This window comes from Lutjanus erythropterus, chromosome 13 (genome assembly GCF_056507025.1).
Source record: "Lutjanus erythropterus isolate fLutEry1 chromosome 13, fLutEry1.hap2, whole genome shotgun sequence".
Taxonomy (NCBI): domain Eukaryota; kingdom Metazoa; phylum Chordata; class Actinopteri; order Lutjaniformes; family Lutjanidae; genus Lutjanus; species Lutjanus erythropterus.
In genome coordinates, this window is record NC_139329.1 from 34,311,272 (window position 1) to 34,325,887 (window position 14,616).

At 41.7% G+C, this 14,616-nt stretch overlaps 1 pseudogene across 1 annotated transcript in view; it reads left to right on the top strand.

The window, feature by feature from the left end:
• LOC146316972 (unconventional myosin-IXAb pseudogene) overlaps positions 1-14,616 on the top strand; it is a 70,301-nt pseudogene that overhangs the window by 44,137 nt on the left and 11,548 nt on the right. Inside the window, exon 2 of the transcript XR_014771751.1 lies at positions 8,031-9,000. The product of XR_014771751.1 is annotated as an unconventional myosin-IXAb pseudogene (transcript). The remainder of the gene's footprint in view (positions 1-8,030; positions 9,001-14,616) is intronic.

The window sequence follows — 14,616 nt, forward strand, 5'->3', positions numbered from 1 at the left end:
TTAGTATGTTCATCATCAAAAATGCACCCTAAAGTATCAACAGTTAACCATTCAAGAGTCAAATTTTGGCAATTTTGAGCAGCACTTATTTCCTAAGTTCCTGACATGGTTCCTGAGCTCCTAAAAAGGTTCCTGTGGTGGAAAAAGGCTTATAGAGGCAGAGTCAAGTCTCCATAATAAATAATAAACCACAATTATGATTATTTTTACAGGCCAACACTATCGTAGGATGAATTGATATAAAACTTATGCATGTTTTGGAAGTCTTCGCACCAACAGATGAGTATAGAGCCGTCATCAAAAAGAAGCTGTAAAACTCGTGAGCCATTAGAGCCAATAAAAGGTAAAAGAGAGCAAACAAACCAGGAGGCTGTGTAGTAATGATTCAGTTTAATTGAACAGTGTCTTACATCTTGGCCATATGAAACAACAAAATGAACAATAAGAGACATTAGCTGTGTCATCACATGCTGTACATTGACAGACAGCTGAATCCAGTCTGATCCCCAGTAGCAGTATTGCATTACTTGTCTAGAATAACTTGACTCATAACCTGCCGAACACGAGTCGGCAAATACCGTCTGTCAGCAGAGGAACTTTGTTTGATTTCATCATATAAGGGGAGTCGCTGAAGTTGTCTTTTATCCTGCCATCTGACCCACCTACAGTCCTCTACAGAATCATTTATTATATTTATTAATTTAATTTCCTGGTGAATAAGTGCATTTTGAGCACAACTTCTGACTTTGACAGATTCTTATTGTTCTTTAGTCAATAATAATGAGTCTGAAGAGTAAAGACTTGAGGGGTTCATGCTTTTATCTGAACACAAAACCAAATTAATGCACTCAATAATATTCTTATGCAGCGACTAATGGACAAATGCAACCACACTGTAGACTCGCAGGCTTCAGGGGAGCGACAGCAGTCCTGATTTCTGGGAAGCTGTAGCAGAGGTGTAATTAATTACTTTTTAGGTAATATTTCAAAGCCACAAATGCATGTCCATCATGTTTATTTACAACGTCAATATCCTTACACTGGTATTTGTTTTTGTGTTCTCTTGTTCTTCTTTGTCATTTCCTCGAGCAAAAATGCCAAAAAATTTGGTTGCAGCTTTTCAGCTGTGCAGATTTGATCTTTTTCTTTGTCATATGTGATTGTAAAAGGAGTATATTTGAGTTCTGGACTGTTGGTCTCAGATGTGCAGATTTTTTGATTTTCTTTGTTGTGTAAGATCATAAACTCAACATTTTTGTGTTTTGGACTGTTGGTTTGACAAAAAAAGACATTAAAAGACATCACCATGGCTTATAGAAAACTGTGATTGGCATTGTTTGTTTTTTCCCGCGATTTTAGACCATTAATAATAAAAAAAATGAGTGTTAGTTTCAGCACTATTCTTGTCTCTTACTCCATCGTTCACCTCTCTAAACTTACATCCTCTTCTTTTCGCTGCGCCCTTTTCCTTTCTCTGCCGGACTCTTTAAATATTAATGCCCATTTGGAAGCAGCTCTTCTTTTTTTCTTCTAACATTAGCAGTTTTCCCATCCACCTGAGTAAAGGCTCTGAATGGCTGTGACCCGGGCCTGAACCTGTCCACCAGTCAAATGACTGACACGCTCTCATTAAGACGTCCACCACTCTTTCAGTCTCCCTCCATTTTAAAGCACCGGCTCATTCCTCCGCCATGTCAGCTCACGGCCTTATCTCAACACGCTGTCAGCGCTTCAGATTCGACCGTGTCAAAACAAGACGCAACAGACGTTTAGCCTCCACCACTCCACCGCCTCTTTTAGTTTTGTCTTCTTTCCACAACTTTCTCCTTCCTCTCGTCTCATCTCGTCTCCTCCCGTCCTCGCCGTGCCTGACTTACATCACTTTCCAGCTCCATCCGTCACCATCAAAACTCCATCAGCAGCAGTTCGGGCTGTAAATGCTGAACATACAGTATTAAGGTCATGTCTATCCATTGTACTCTGCGTCTAATAGCCGTCCAGTTCCTGCCTGAATGACCTCACCGCATGCAGCTGTTCAAGGAAATGCCAGAAAAGGTTTTTCATCAACCTAAAAATTTGGCGGCCAGCTTCGCAGCTCCGCACATGTGATTTGTCAGAGCCTCAGCTGGTATGTGACCTTGGCTCCTCACTCTGACTTTTGACCCCTGAAGACCGTCCATCAGTCCCCACCCCCTGATCCCTCACACGGTTCATCACAACCCTCCAACTAACTCCTGAAGTCTCCACTTTTCTGGTTCATAAAGTCTCGGCAGACAGGCTGCTGAGAGCAGGTTAATTTTCTCCAAACAGCTCTGGAGAAAAGCCGTCCAGTGATTTTCTGCTGAGGTTGGAGGGGGTCTCTCGGGGGTGATACAGCTTTTGAGACAACAACGCAGGAAAAGGAAGAATTAACGTTGCTGTATGTCCATTTTGGGGAGAAACGTCATTACCCGAAGTAGGGATTTAGATTTCCCTTCTATCCTTTAAACTGGTAATCCGCAATATCCTTTTATTTTGGTGACATCTGGGGTGTTTTTGAAAGGAATTTCCCACAGATCATTTGTGTCACAGACTGGCCTGCGCTGCAGTGTCTTTTTCTTTTAGTTTTATGTTGATAAAATCCAAATTACTGTAGGTGGGGATTTTTTTCTACCTTCTACCTCTTCTGTTTATTATGAACAAACTGCTGTATTCTCTGCTGGAAATATAAAAACCCTATCACTTTCTGTCTGAAACAGACTTTTCCTGGAAAAAACCACTAGACACCAGCTGTTATGAAAATTTGTTGGGCCAATCCATAGAGTCTCTTAGTGGGGTTCACATGTTTGTCAAAAGGTTTTCATTATTGGAGAGAGAGTCATAAATATGAAATAAAAAGTCATAATTATGAGAAAAAATTGAAATGCTTAGTTAGAAAGTCATAATTCTGAGTTATAAAGTTGGAAGTATTAGATAACAATCATAATTGTGAGATAAAAAGCAGCAACTAAGAGATAAAAAGCCATAATTAGGAAATAAAAGTGTGAGTGGAAACAAACATCAAGGATGTCAGCATCCCTCTTGAACAGATAAAATAGGTTGGAGGTGAACCAAGTGCACAAAACTTTTCTGAAGGTAGAACCAGCGTTTTTTTTTTTTCAAACAAGTGACACCTCGCTCGCCTGCCCTGCACAGACAAGATAAGGACATCCTCGTGAAAAAACCCTAAAATAATCACTTTTTTTTGTTTGCATGGCTTCCAACAAGGAAGCAACATGCCAACAAAGACGAGGAAGAAGCCCGCAAGCTAGCTAGTTAAACACAAAGTTCGATTTAAAACACTTCAAATCTGAAAACATCTGTTAGAGTCCAATACACAGTGTGTTTTGGTGAGCAACACTGAGTGTAAACATAATGTAACACCACAGAACACTTTACCGTTGCGTGGATGTGATGTATTTTACTCTTCTTACTTACGTCATGTGGGCTGTGGGTTGCTTTGGTGGGGATACTGGGTTGTGTCCATCCCATTCCTCACCAGATGCTGGCTGTGATGCACAGTTTTGTTGTTTGCAGACAGAAAAGGTCGGTTGATGTTTTAATGTGAGTGGAGATCCAACAAAAGGTATGGCTAGAGTGAATTGTTAATTTAATTGTGCTTATTTGTTTGTTAATCAGTCGATCCAGTGTATTACATTATCTCACATAGTACTGGTCAGAGTTTGATCCGCAGTCTGGGAACTTTTAAGCTTAAGTTGGAGTCTTCAGTGTTGGTTTGTTCATTTGTTTTGTCCTTTATTTGTTGCAAGAACCGCACAGACGGAAAAGAACCCACCAGACAGCACAAATGGACCATGAATACAAACTGTATTTACATTTCTGCATAATAGACTTGAAACTCTGACCTTTTACCCATTTGAGCAGCTCATTAGTGTCCCTGCATCAGTGGCGGGGGACGTGGTTTTCAATCTTGTGTACTCTCTTTCATGTCTTTCTGTTTTCTCAGCTCCGTCGTCTCTGCCTCTGCGTCTGTCTTTCATCCCTCGCAGTTCCCCTCTTTGTGTCTTACTGATACCCAGCTGTCTGTTTCCTCTCTTTCTCTTTCTCTTTCTCTCTGTCTCTGTGTGGTGGTGGTGTTCGGCTGCTGCAGACTGCTGTAGGTGGTCAGGATCACTCCAGACAGGAGGAGGGAGCGGAGGGTCTGTCTGGGGCGCTCGAAGGACAACTGGCTGGCTCATCCTTTGCTTTTTTTTTTTTTTCTGTTTCTCTATCTGTGTAGCACATGCACGGACTGGAGCTGAGAGGAGGCATTGAAGAAAATGTTATTCAGCAAAAAAAGGGAGAGATTATTTAAATGAGAGCAGGATTCTTTTTCAAGAGGGTAGTGGTACGTGCTTTTATTGAAATTATAACCTCGGTTTGATCTGAAATTGTGTGAATTTAAGGTTTCAGTTTTAATGCTTTGTCCCGCCTTTAGTTTGCATTATGGTTCATAATAAACAGAATAAACAGAGAAGTGATCTGAGAGAGAAAGAAGGAAATGTAGAAATTTTAAAATGTGATACAGGTGTTTGTTTGCCTCGACAGTTAAGATCCAGAACAGAGTCAGAGTTAAAGAAGCAGCAGCAGGAAATAAGAAGAGGTGATTAAGTGCACTGACTCATATAAGTAAGATTATTGACAGGAGTTGTACAACAGAGGGCGAGAGGCGGCTTGAGACCAGCAGGGATCAGCTAAGCCTTCACGGCGGTGGTCTTGGTTTTGCCCTACATTTAAATTGAGGTCTATATTTTGGGGCACTTTAGAGATCAGACCTCTTGTGGCTTCATACACGGCGCTTGAAATACACAGGCTACTACATTTCATCTAATATTGTCATCTTGCATTTCCATCAAGGCTGAAAATTTTTATGACAATTAAATGTTTAATTTCACTTCGATTCCTTTCAAGTGTCTGTGGTTGATATTAGACAATATCATATGTCCCTGTGAATATTCTCATTCATCCAGGTCATAGTTATCTTAAGGGATTAAATCGATCGCAACTGGACTGGTAAAATTGTCTTAGAAGACGTTTCGCCTCTCATCCGAGCAGGCTTCATCAGTTCATGCTCATCAGACTAGATAGGACAGCTCTAGTCTGATGAACAGTAGTTGGAATTCAGTTATTTATCCTCTAGGAGAGGCCGCCTCCAGACCAAGAATGGTTTCACTCCCTATTGTGAGGCCTAACGACAGTCGTTTGGGTTGAGTGGGGTGAAACCCCAGTGAGCCAACAACCGTCGTTGGGGGGGTCTCACTCGTTAGTGTTCCATTCTGTTCTAACGATGGTCGTTAGGGGCACCTGGAGCCAGGTGTGGCTGGACTGTGTTGTTGGTTTCTAGAGGCTAAATTATTGAATCTTTTGGGAAGGGATGAAAGGACAGCATTGTAAGTTGGGGATAGGTGGTGTCTTAGGCCTCCCCCTCTGTTCAGGGATGGCTTCTCAACCTTGACATAGATGGCTTCCCTTACTCCTCTTTCAAACCATCTGTCTTCTCTGTCAAGAATATGTACATCTTCGTCCTCAAAAGAGTGTGTTGTCTCTTTGAGGTGTAAGTAAACAGCAGAGTCTTGGCCTGAAGCGTTAGCCCGTCTGTGTTGTGCCATGCGCATACTTAGTTTTTGTTTAGTTTCCCCAATATAAAGGCTGGAGCATTCCTCGCCGCACTGGACCGCATACACCAGATTGTTCTTCTGGGTATGAGGCGTGCGGTCTTTAGGGTGTACCAACCTTTGTCTGAGGGTGTTACCAGGCTTGAAATGTACTGGGATGTTGTGTTTGCTGAAAACCCTTCTGAGTTTCTCAGATAAACCTGAGACATATGGAATGACAATGTTGTTTCGTCTGTCCTTCTTTTCTTTCTCCACCAAAATGTCATTTTTCCTCCTGGAATTAGGATGTGTATGTCCATTTAACACAATCAGTTACATTTATGTCACCTCACAAAAAGGAACTAAAATTATGGTTCAGCAATTTTATGACTGACAGCTGTGACACAGACATGCCATAAGAATTTCAAAATAAAGGCATATCTTGAGGATGACGATATAGATCAATATTTTCACTTTGCATCAGTCATATCGGATTGCACTGAATCGATATATCGATCCAGATATTGTTACACGCTTGGTAAAAGACTTAATAGACTTAAAGAAACCAAAAAAAAAAAAAAAAAAAGAAAAAAAACTGTGCTTGCATTTTAGTGTTTTTGCCAACACATTATACAATTGTTTTATTGCCCAGGGCTAATTTCCACTTACATCCAGCAAAATAAAACCCGCAGCCCATTTTTCCCCCTCATTTTCTGCATTTAGGTTTCTATGTTGTAGAATTTAATGAGCTGCAGTTCCCAGATTAAAAACAACTGGCAATGCGAGGGTCAGAGTAATTATTTCCTAACAATATTCCTCTCAATACAGTAAATAATAATAATTGAATAAAGAAAACACTGACAGAGACATAATTAAATTGGCAGATTATTATATCGACTTTATCTAAAAAAAATGATCCCAACTCTATTAAATTAATGTTTGGAACACTTAAAGCTGCAAAGATGACTGATTCAACTGAATAATAACCTTTTTAAAATACTTAACACTGATTTTTTTTCTGGTTAGGCAGTATTTTGATACGGTCATGTAAAGTAAAAGCAACTGGAAATTAGTATTTTTTTAGTTACCATACAGTTCGGTGAGATAAACATACATTTTTAGAATCAGATAAATAACATCATACAGCATATTTATAACATTGCTATACATCCCTTTGATGAGTGTTTCTGCAGCTTCATCTCTGTCCCATCATCACCATATTCAACAGTTATTTACAGTTTATCTTTTTTTCCATCATCACATTTGAAGCTTTGTAGTCTGTGAAGCTGGACTGTGTGTGTGTGTGTGTGTGTGTGTGTGTGTGTGTGTGTGTGTGTGTGAAGAGAGAATGGAGTGCTGTGTTCACTATCAACAGGGAAGTGGTGAATTACACCATTGTGCTCTCATTACAGCCACTTTTGTGTGGAAGGTGGCAGCTGTTAATCTTGGCACACGGCTAGAGCCCTTGGATTATCACATGAGTGCACACACATGCACACACACACGCACGCACACACACACACACACACCCACACACAGGGTATACGGCTCTGATAAGATGGTCAGTAGCCTTTAAATTCATGAAGCTGCTACTGTTCCTCATTGTTTTGAATAGCTATCAGTTCTTGTCTCTCTCTTTGACTCGTCTCCTTTGTGGCGTTTGTGATAGTAGTTCTCTTTACGATCCGAAACAGAAAGCCCATTGAGTCGGCCAACTCTGTCATGGGACAGATGAAATCGCCATGACTCCACTGACCCTGTTGTGACTCGATGTACTGGAAATGCCCGAGGCGGCGAGGACACGAAGCGATGTCTGAAGCCACTAATTTCTCCTTTGAACTCTTGCTCTGTTGCTTTGCAGCCTTGTTTAAAGGAGAAATCTGTAATAAATTTACTGTAATAAATCATAGAACGACCACGATGTGTCATCAGAGTTTAAGGAAACACGTTATGTGGAAATACTTGCTGCAATTGTGGTGTCCCTCTTTGAAATTTTCATTCCATTGTTTTGTGTGTTTGTTTCACATCAATTAGAGTTCAGATTAATGCCAAATTTTGGCAGAATGAATAAGTGTCTGTTCACGAGTCATAAGAAATCAGTAGTAATCTTGCAGAAGGAGTAGATGTTTATAACTGTTAAATTGAGCAAAATGTTAATGGGGATTTGCAGCCATTTAACCCTTTTTCCAGAGTGTGTTATTTCAGAGTGGTGGGGTTTTGTTTTCAGGGTAACGAACAGGTTTAGCTTTTCACTGACAGACAAATGAAAGGGGATCATATGTTAATCAGGATTACAAACTAATTACTACATCATCTATGGCTCCTACTCAGTATTTGGACTACAGTACTCATTTTTGCACACTCATTGGGCACATGTTGCTCATTAAACTTCCTCTGTCTGTCTCTGTCTTCCTCCAGTTGGGATGTCCTGAGTCAGTCCTCTGGGCCCAGAGAGTGGTGTGCTGATGGGACCTGCTGCGCCACCATGAACTTACAAGATGGCGGCTGCAGCTACGCCAGCAGCGCCAACATGGCCACCGCTAGTGGCAGCATGCGGCGGCGCCTGGAAGACCAGGAGTTCACCCTGCGCGTCTACCCAGGCGCCCTGGCTGAGGGCACCATCTACTGCCCCGTCAGCGCCCGCAAGAACACCACAGCCGCTGAAGCCATCGAGTGCCTCATCGAACGGTTGCGCCTGGAGCGTACCAAATGCTACGTGTTGGCAGAGGTGAAGGAGTTCGGTGGGGAGGAATGGATCCTGAACCCCGGCGACTGCCCTGTTCAGCGGATGATGCTGTGGCCCCGGAGCGCCCTGGAGAACCGCAGCGGCCTGTGCAGTGGCGACGACTACCGCTTCCTCCTGCGGGAAAAGAACCTGGATGGATCTATTCACTATGGCGGCAGCCTGCAGATGTGGCTGCGGGTGACTGAGGAGCGTCGGCGCATGGTGGAACGGGGCTTCCTCCCCCAGCCTGCAGGGAGCGACCCTCCGTCCGACCTTTGCACTCTCCCGGAGCTAACGGAGCGCGCCATTTTGGAGAGTCTTCGTGCACGTTTCCGTCAGGAGAAAATCTACACGTACATTGGGAGTATTCTTATTGTGATTAACCCTTTCCAGTTCCTGCCAATCTACAATCCAAAATATGTCAAATTGTACGACAACCACACACTGGGGAAGCTGGAGCCACACATCTACGCTGTGGCGGATGTGGCGTATCACGCCATGCTGCAGCGACGGAAGAACCAGTGCATAGTCATTTCTGGTGAGAGCGGGTCTGGGAAGACCCAGAGCACCAACTTCCTTATCCATCACCTGACCGCACTCAGCCAGAAGGGATTCGCCAGCGGGGTGGAGCAGATCATCCTGGGAGCAGGGCCAGTGCTGGAGGTAAGAAACTCACTTGACATCATGTGTGGTGTTCAAATGTTACAGAGGACGAGGTTCTGCTCATGTTGGTCTGTTGGTTTGCTGGTAAGAAGCTATCTGATATCTGATAATGAATGGTGAAGTTTTCTGCTAAATATGCTCTCATTCTTGAACTGGTTTCACTCCGGTTTCTTGAAACCCTTGGTGCTATCTAGTGAACCAGCCCACACTTTCGCCAGTTTTGAGCTGAACCAGTGTAATCGCCCACTTTGGTTTCCTGCTGGGAGCCAAGTTTTAAGGTTCCAAAACTGGTGGAAATGCTCAGAAGGGTTCAAAAGCGGGTGCTTGAACTGGAACAGGGCTGGTTCCATGTTGGTGGAAAAGGCTGATCAGAGAGAGGTTCAAAGGCGGTCGTTGTTACGGTCTTGCAACCAAAGATAACATCGGACAAATGCCTGACAGTGTCAGTAATTTAGGATAACAATCTCACAATGTGACTGCTGCTATGACGTAAGTCTACTAACCAACCAACTGGAATGCACAAACTTATGTGTATGCATGCCATGTTGTTACACTTAGCATACTACAAATACTTAACATTACCTCAAGCTCTTTTTGCAAAATTGGCACCCCAAGTTGGCGTTTCTTCCATCCATCAACACATTTTTCTACTCTTCTTTGGATTTTTTTTACATACACACATATATAACTTTTGCATGGGCTTATCAAATTTATTATATACAGTACATGTTGCACAGTGTGGCTGCAATAAACTTTTAAAAATGCTGAAATCTCACAGTCTGTAGGAGGCTTTAGACAACTGTTCGGTGACTGAGACGACCGTTTGGTGTCTAAAATGACGTTCATCAGAGGAAATCTTGTAGCTTGATGGTCAAGATTTTTAAGGTTCTCTAAGCATCTGAAGTGTAGACCTATAGGATGAAAGGTGTTTCATAGAACGACCAAGACAGACTCTAATAAAACTCAAGTAAAGATCAAGAAATTACCTTGAGACCAAGACTTGTTTTAGTGCTATAGGCATGTAAACTCTTTAATTTAGGACTGAAATATTCTCCTGTAATTGTCCTGTGTTCCTTTGTTTCTTACCAAGCTAACACAGTATAGCTACAGTTACTGTATCAGCAAGCTGAGGTCAAGCTGAATGCAATTCATATGTTGTGAATTAGACACCCCGTTTGGAAGGAAGTGACAAAAGCCTGATGAAATCTGAAGAGAAGTCAGCAGGTTATTTCTCCGGCGTTGGAATGTCAGCTCATGAGACGAGGCATGAAATGGATTATAGAAAATGTCCCTGTGAAACTGGAATGCCTCGACATGCAGGGAAACCTATATTTAGCCCCGGCTTTACCACATATGACTCTTATATATATTTGACCCAGAAAACTGGGTTTTCTAGCATCAAATCTCTGCATTGATGGGGGGGTAAAAAAAATCTAATGGAATGTCGCCTAATCCGCCTTGGATTATAAATCAATAAAGGATTATGGATTATGGAATTTCATTGGGAATTTCATGTTTTGGAAAGGTCTATTCAAGGACAACATGTTCTCTCCAGCCGTATAAATGTGACTGATTGACCTCTGTACCTCCCAATAGTTTGTTGTTTTCTGGCAGCCATTTTGTTCTGCAGCACGCGGCTTCCTGTCAGGACGTATGGGGATGTCATGTCAGCACGCAGCTGTGCATGTTGACACCATGTGCGTCCCATGTGGAGGTCTGTACAGTGAAAACCAGGCAGTTGTACGGTCAGTTGGATATGGGTTTTGTCATCTGGAAAGCATGAATCACCTTTTAAACCTCCTCGCTGTGAACTGCAGCTGCTTTCGTGTTTACACTTCTCTTACGTAAAGCATAAATGGTCTCCGGTCTCTTTTAAAAATGGAGTTTATTTAAAATTTACTGCTATATAGACGCTTTGGAGGCATGCAGTGAGTAACAGCTACTTTATATATGCTAAGAATGTCTTGCAAAGCAACAAACAAGGGATCAAGTGTGGAAAATGACAGGTATTTTAGCCGTGCAGCTTCACCACATAACTGTGGTTGAACCTGACCGTCAGGTGGGCACAGTTGTGCTCCTCTGCAGGTGATGACTTGACGCCGGTGGTGACTGAATACCTGTCAGAGCTCAGATGCCAGAGGCGACAGCACGGGGAGGACCGAGCGGCTTGTTTTGATAATAACACAGATAGAGGAACATTACTCTCTGAGGAACTAGATACTGTTCAGTGGCTTCTGTGCTGTGTGTGGGAGCATGACTGCGTCCCGTGTTATCACTTCCCCATCAATCACCTGTCTGACCGAGATGTGCGAAACAAGGTGCACGGTTTAAATGTCACAGAGACGAACACGCAAAGGATAGAAAATTCCATCTGTGAATTGTGGTTCAGGATTGATTGATTGATTTTTGCTTGTTTGCATCACAACATGGTTAAAGTTTCAGATACATTTTTTAAGAGTAGAGGATCAGTTTGACATTTTGGAAAATACACTTACTTCCTTGGAATAAGACTATCACTGTCATATCTGTATACAAAGCAGCCGGTTAGCTTTGCATAAAGACAGAAAGATCTAACCTGGCTCTATTTGAAGATGTATCTTGTTGGTTCATCCATAAAAAAAGTCTAAGTAGGCTATTGAATCCAATATTCAGCATTTTGACAGTTATCTGAGTCAGTGATTTCTTTTAAATACAAATGTTGATAAGTTAAATACATTTTTAAATGAGCTATACATTTGCTCTGACACTGCTTCCTAATTAGAAGCAACTGAGCAAACGAGCACACGTCAGATTGTTTCAGGGTTTTTTTTTTAATGAGGATGTCCCAGCTCTTTGTGTCAGCGAGTCCTTGTTTGAAAAAATGCTCGTCCTCGTTCTACTTTTGCAAAGTTTTGCACACATGATTTGAACTCCAGCCTATTTTCTTTTGTCAGAATTGACACTGACATCCTTGACTGTTTCCCCTCATCAAAACAGTGAACTCAACAACAGACTAATTAAAAAGGTTGAGAAGCAGCACATTTGTATGATCCACAGCAGCTTTTTTAGAAGGATATCATGAAGAACAAGGTTTGGAGGGAAAATGGGGAGTGGCTTTAATCCCTGACTATAAAATAAAAAAATAAAGCTGATTAAGAAAACCCACAGCCCACATGGGGTGCACGCTCCACCAACTGTCCAAACAGGCCACCCCAGAGCCACATTAGCCATTTACCCCTCTTACTAGTCCTTATGCTAAGGTAAGCTAAATGGCTGCTGGCAGTAACTCCATATTTGGCGTATGGATATTCATCTTCTCATCTAAGTCTGTCTATAACTGGAATAATCACCAAAGAAAGGTAATTTGGAAGGAAGTCCAAGTAATAAGATTTTCAGTAATAAGAATCAGGAAATATAATTTGTATTTTTTTGGCATGAATCTTTAAAAATGTGCCTTTATAAATGGGATAATCTGATAATAAGAGAAAACATAACCACAGATGACAGAGTGACTCCATCACACTGTGTGAACTTGTGACTCTCACAGCCCAACTGCCCACACACGACAAACAACATCTAACATTCGCTGTTTTCCTGCGTGCTGTAGCTTTCCTAACACTCTCCGACAGCTGAACATGACGTCCACATCAATGCTCTTGTTTCCATCCTCTGACCAACAGCTGGATGCGGGGATGTAACGGGCTGCTGAGCATGCCCCCGGGCCTGACATGTTTTTTTTTTTTTGTGTAGAAGCAGCTCTCTGGGGTAAAAAAGTTCACCGCCAGCCAAGAAACAAGGCTGCTGAGTTGAACCAGCCGAATTCTTTGGTTTCCACAAGTTGTAATGCCAATTACAGAACCATTTGCCTCGGTCAGATGCTGCCGCCGCTGCACTGAGGCTTTGTGAGAGTCTGAATGTTCCCCCGAGGCAAAGTCAGGCTCAAAATATGAGGTCAGCAAGGACTTATTAGATGGATTTCAAATGCATGCCAGTCTTGAAGAGGAATTAAAATTCTGGGCCATTCGTTGGTTCCCTGATGTGTTCAGTAGCTTCAGCTCCCCTTTGTTTTCATGACACTTTATGCTGTATATAATGATCCCTCCATCTACCCAAAATGCCGATGTAAAAGAGCATTGTTTAGTAATTGTTGTGTAATTACAGTGTAACCGAAGCACTGAATTTAGTGTTTGACTGTAATCAGTGATTCTTTCACAATGTGGAGATTTTAGAGCTGACATGATTGGTCGGTTAAGTTAGGGGTGGGAATCTTTGGGAATCTAACAATTCAGTTTGATTCTGATTCTTTGGTGTCTGATTTGATTTCAGAAAAGATTCCTGATTAACAGAAGAGAAAAGACTCTTGCTCCAGTATTCTGTGTGCCAGACCATTTAGTGTCGCCTCTATTCTACTGAAATACAATGAGACATAACTGCCAAGATAAATGGTCTGCAGGCTGGGAATGCTGTGATAGGATAACGTGCAATCATAATGCACGGTGCAAAGCGCCACACATTTGAATGGCATTAAAAGTACGCTTTGGTTATTGAAGAATGTGATTAACGACATCAAATGACTGTTAATGTATGCAGAAATTTTCAGACAACATTTAACCTGATTTATTAAGAAGCTCAATTTGGACTGTTTTCTGAGTGTTTTCTTACTTTTACACTGGGTAAAATTTCTGTTTAATTGATTGGGAAATTAGTTATGTTCTTCACCAGGGTTGGTTTGGTCGTTTAATGCTGCAGCGTGTTCATCAGCCAGTCTCGTTTGTTGCAGATCTCTGCTCAGCTTCACGTTCGTCTTGCAAAGTAATTATTTAGACATTAAATCCAAACATGCTTGCAACTGTTGCCTTTTGTGAGGATGAATTACAAGCTATGATCACGAGACAACTCCAGCGTGTGCATACTGGAATAATTTGCCCTCGTAGTTGAGCTCCACCTTTTTCGTTTGCCATATCACTTTATAAACTAACATTTAGAAAATCATTTCTGAATTGATGCAAAATCTTCCACATCATGATGCATCTAAGAACCACCTACCCCTATGATTAGTTGATTGATAATCGATTCATCCTTTCACTTCATTTTTCATGCAAAATGCAAAACTTTACCCTCTTCCAAAATGATGGTTTGCTGCTTCGCTTTCTTGAATACATAAACATATTCATGTGATGATTAATTAATAATGAATTGTTAGTTGCAGCCTAAATATAAAACTGTCCTGTGAGGTAAAACAAATCCAGATACAACACCTGAGAATTCCTAGTACAAAGGGATCTAAATTTGTATATTAGTTTTATTTGCCCTACAATTAAAAAAAAAAAACAAAGTTTACAAAAAGGCCTTACAATAAAAACAACCAAGAGAGGCACAAAGCGATGTGAGAGAATCAGAGAAACCAATAACACAGTTTTTTGGCACATATCTCTAGAAAACAAGGACAATTTGTGTCAACTGTTAAAGCTAAAACAGCGTCGGTGTCAACGAGTGAAGGACTCTGCGGCAGCAGACGTCCAGACTTTGACATCGGTTGTGTACCAGCGTCAAGAAGGAAGGTCTGCAATATAAAAAAAAAAAAAAGAAAACATTTCTCAGGATGAACTATGTCTCGCTGGCAGGAGACGCTGCGGT